The sequence below is a fragment of the Mustelus asterias genome, unplaced genomic scaffold (assembly GCF_964213995.1).
Source record: "Mustelus asterias unplaced genomic scaffold, sMusAst1.hap1.1 HAP1_SCAFFOLD_410, whole genome shotgun sequence".
Classification (NCBI taxonomy): domain Eukaryota; kingdom Metazoa; phylum Chordata; class Chondrichthyes; order Carcharhiniformes; family Triakidae; genus Mustelus; species Mustelus asterias.
Window position 1 is genome coordinate 7,866 of NW_027590365.1, and position 4,478 is coordinate 12,343.

Consider the following 4,478-nt stretch of genomic DNA (forward strand, 5'->3'; position numbering starts at 1 on the left):
CCCAACCACTCTCTGAGTAAAAAACCTACCTCGGACATCCTTCCTATATCTCCCACCATGAACCCTATAGTTATGCCCCCTAGTTACCACTCCATTCACCCGAGGAACTAGTCTTTGAACGTTCACTCTATCTCTCCCCCTCATCATCTTATAAACCTCTATCAAGTCTCCTCTCAACCTCCTCCGCGCCAAAGAGAAAAGCCCAAGTTCCCTCAACCTTTCCTCATAAGACCTACCCTCCAAACCAGGCAGCATCCTGGTAAATCTCCTCTGCACTCTTTCCAGTGTCTCCACATCCTTCTTATAGTGAGGTGACCATGTTGTTCAGCATCTTTAACACAACAGGTTTATAAAAGTTCGATGCTAACATTGCTCTTTGAACGTGGTGAGCTACAGTGAAATATAATGCAGCTGAAGGTAGCCTACTCATTTTTGCAGGAGGAATCAGCAAGGGCAATGTAAATATGAATTGTTGTGGGTGGTTGACGGAATTGTGCAATGGGACTGATATTTCGCCCTGCTGCTCAAATTGGCACAGGTACTGAGCGACCATTTTCAGATTGCTCCTGTGTGCTGGGTTCCGTGGTGTAATGGTGAGCACTCTGGACTCTGAATCCAGCGATCCGAGTTCAAATCTCGGCGGAACCTTGCTTTAATTTGCAGATGATGGATATGCTGAAGGGCGTTTCATTTTCTCACTAAGTCCGAATCGAGAGGACAATTTGTCAGCCAGTTCAGCTGCTGTTACCATGCACATTGCTGAACCTCTGGCGCCAGATGCCTGCAACATCAGTGCTTTTCATCTTTTCGCTACTCTTTAACTCCTCTGTTGAACGATAGAAGCAGTTGGTGTCGCACAATAGCAATTCGATTGGAGTCTGGCAATTATTGAGCAAAATGTGTCTGTGTGCGTGTGAGTGCGTGAGAGAGAGAGAAAGAGAGTCGGTGCGTGTGTGTGTTTTGGGAGAAAAGTCTACTGTATTCGGTCAGACTGCTGTCGATTCCATGGTGTAATGGTTCGCACTCTGGCCTCTCGCCTCCGAATTCTGATTTAAATTGGGACGGATGAGTGAATGAGTGACACATGTAGGTGGACCCACTGCCCACTGTGGTTTCCCTGCTTCTCAGCCCTTTGTGTTCTTGAGCAATCATTCTCTGGAGCTGATGCAATGACGCCGGGAGAGTCATTCGCTGCATAGTCTGCAATGTGATTGCGCTGGAATTTGCTGAAATTTCCTCAGTGTTTAGTTTTCCACTTTCTGAGAATTAAAAATGAAATGCGCTTCAGCAAACTCATCATCGTCTTCAGCAAATAAAAACAATCTTTCACCGAGTTCTGAACTCCGCTTACTGCATTCGGAGTCCAGAGTGCCCACCATCACACCACAGAAACAGGAACAGAGCCACCTGGTGCAAATGGTTACTCAAAGCATGTGACCTTTTTCATTCAATGTGGCAGCAACAGCAAGTGGGTCAAATGCTTTGAGTGACCATTTGCTGCCGGCTGCTATGTTGTAGGTCCTCTGGTCTAATGGTGACCACTCTGAATCCAGCGAATCGAGTTTTAATTTAGGCGGACCCATGCTCTTCTTTGCCATTGGTGAGGATTGATTTGTCGATGGATCTTTTATTTCAGTTCTTCATAAAGCAGGAATCGGGAGGACAATTTGTCAGCCAGTTCAACTTCCATTACACTGCACAATGCTGAGCCTCTGGCGATAGATGCCGACATCAGCAATGTTTTTTTTCATCTTTCGCTACTCTTTAAATCATCTGCTGAAAGAAAGAAGCAGTTGGTGTCACACAACAGCAACTATTCAACTGGAGACTGGCAATTATTGAGCAAGTGTGTATGTGTGTGTGTGTGTTTTGGGAGCAAGGTCTGGTGTCATCGGTCAGAGTGCTGTCGTTTCCTTGGTGTAACGCTTCGCAATCTGGACTCTCGCCCTCCGAATTCTGGTTTAAATTGGGACAGATGAGTGAGTGAATGACACCCGGAGGTGGACCCCCTGCAAAATATATTTTGAATTAGTGACATATTTTGGAATGATTGATCCTCATTTTGTTTCATTTTATGTCAAATAGGGTGACACATTCTTGTATCTTATTTTTTAATACCTCAGCCCTTTAACGATTTAAACAGGGAACATTCAGTCCAAGAAAACTAATCCACATTGAACTAGAAAAAGAAACACTGAAGTTACTGAAAATCCCATCTCAAAACAGAAAATATTGGAAACACTCAGCAGGTCAAACGTCGTCTTTGGAGAGGGAAACAGGGTGAATGTTTCGGGTCGGTGACGTTATATCCAAAATGGAAGAAGTTAGAGATTTAATTGTTTACAAGCAACTACAGAGTGAAGGACAAAATGAGGGCAAGAACTCTTTTTATGACCTTGTGACAGGTTGTAAGGTTGGAGTGACTGAATGGCAATGGGGATGATTATTGTTTCCACTGACACAATCTCCCTCATCTTGGTTCCAATCTCGTGCAAAATGAGAAGAAAACTTCGAGCTGACTTAAGCACTAAACTCTTCGACTGCCAGGGAAGCAGAGATCGCTTTAACTCATGAAAGTAGTAACTGTGAAATTCATAGAGCGGCACGGTGGGACAGTGCTCAGCACCGCTGTCTCTCAGCGCCAGGAGCCTGGGTTCGATTCTCGGCTTGGGTCACTATCTATGTGTGGTTCGCACGTTCTCCCCGTGTCTGCGAGTGTTTCATCCCACAATAGGAAAGATGTGCTGGTCAGGTGCATTGACCCGAAGAGGCGGTGGAGTCTGGCGACTAGGAGAATTTCGCAGTAAGTTCATTCATGTAAGCCTTCCTTGTGACTGCTAAATAAACTTGAAAACAAAGCGGGATGGAAAAAGGTTCAGTTTGAACGGCGACACTGCTGGAACTTAACCCAGTAAAAACAGAGTCAACGTGGGACTCGACTGCACGACCCTGAGCTAAACGGACACATGTCAAAGAACAAATAACAAAGAATAGTACAGCACAGGAAACAGGCCCTTCGGCCCTCCAAGCCTGTGCCGCTCATTGGTCCAACTAGACCATTCGTTTGTATCCCTCCATTCCCAGACTGCTCATGTGACTATTCAGGTAAGTCTTAAACGATGCCAACGATGCCAGATCAGAACTGGCACTCCATATACTAAAATGCATGGAGACAAATATGGCTTTTCCATCTAGTATCTCAGCTTATTCCAATTAGAAAGTTTACGATTAATCAACCGACAGAAACTTTGAGGTTAGAATGCATTCCTCTCAATGATCATCCCAAAATCATCCAACTGAGTCTCTCCTCCCCGCACAACCGCCTCATCACAGGATCAAATCCAGTGAACGTTGGTTAAACATAGACAGCGAGAGAATAGAGGGAGCAAAGAGCCAAAGAGGGAACAGTGATCGATGCACAGACAGAGAGACTGAAAAGTGAAAGAATCAGGACAGGTCTCCAGCGACAAAAAGAGATAGACAGGGAAAGAAAGTGAAGCATTCACCCGCAACTCAATATATACAAAACAACTATCAGAACCCACAAAACATGCGGTCCTCTGAATGGGTGACTAAGGATTAAATGAATGTCTGCAAGCATTGTCTCCTTTTGAAAATGTCTGGATCCTCTGTGAGTGTGTTGTGCTAACAGAATTTGATTTGATTTTTTGTCACATGTATTAACATACAGTGAAAAGTATTGTTTCTTGCGCGCTATACAGACAAAACATACAATTCATACAGCAGGAAACGAGAGAGTGCAGAATGTAGTGTTACAGTCATCGCTAGGGTGTAGATAAAGATCAACTTAATGCAAGATAAGTCCATTCAAAAGTCTGACAGCAGCAGGGAAGAAGCTGTTCTTGAGTCGGTTGGTACGTGACCTCAGACTTTTTGTATGTTTTCCGGATGGAAGAAGGTGGAAGAGAGAATGTCGCGGTGCGTGGGGTCCTTAATTACGCTGGCTGCTTTCCCGAGACAGCGGGAAGTGTAGACAGAGACAATGGGAAGCCTTTCAGTGTGTTCTCAGGTTCTCAAATCACACCCCATGTGAACCAATTCCGCAATGTCACGGGAAATAAACTAACAAAATCCACGACTTGTCCATTACAAAGCAAGGGCTTGTCCGGGATTTAAACCAGGGACCTCTCGCAAGCTGCGGGTTTTAACACCCAAAGCGAGAATCATACCCATCGACCAACAGGCCATCGTTAAAAAAAGCACGTCAACTAAATATATTTTCTTTGCCATCTAACAGCGGATCAGAATTTTGCAATGAAACGTGATAATGGTGGAAAAACTCAGGAATTTAGACAGCGTCTGTGCATAGGGAAACAAAAGATAAACTTTCACCTCCATGACCTTTCGTTAACATTGGGAATGTTTTAAAACGCAGGAATTTTAAAAGAAGTGAAATCCAGCAGGGAGGAAACATAACAACATCTGATATGGTGGAAGCCAGGGGAAAATAAATGACG

At 44.4% G+C, this 4,478-nt stretch overlaps 1 non-coding gene across 1 annotated transcript; it reads left to right on the top strand.

Annotated features, from left to right (window-relative positions):
• The first annotated feature begins 576 nt into the window (after positions 1-576).
• Positions 577-648, top strand: trnaq-cug (transfer RNA glutamine (anticodon CUG)). Its single transcript has one exon. It is a non-coding gene; the product is annotated as a tRNA-Gln (tRNA).
• Positions 649-4,478: the final 3,830 nt, after the last annotated feature.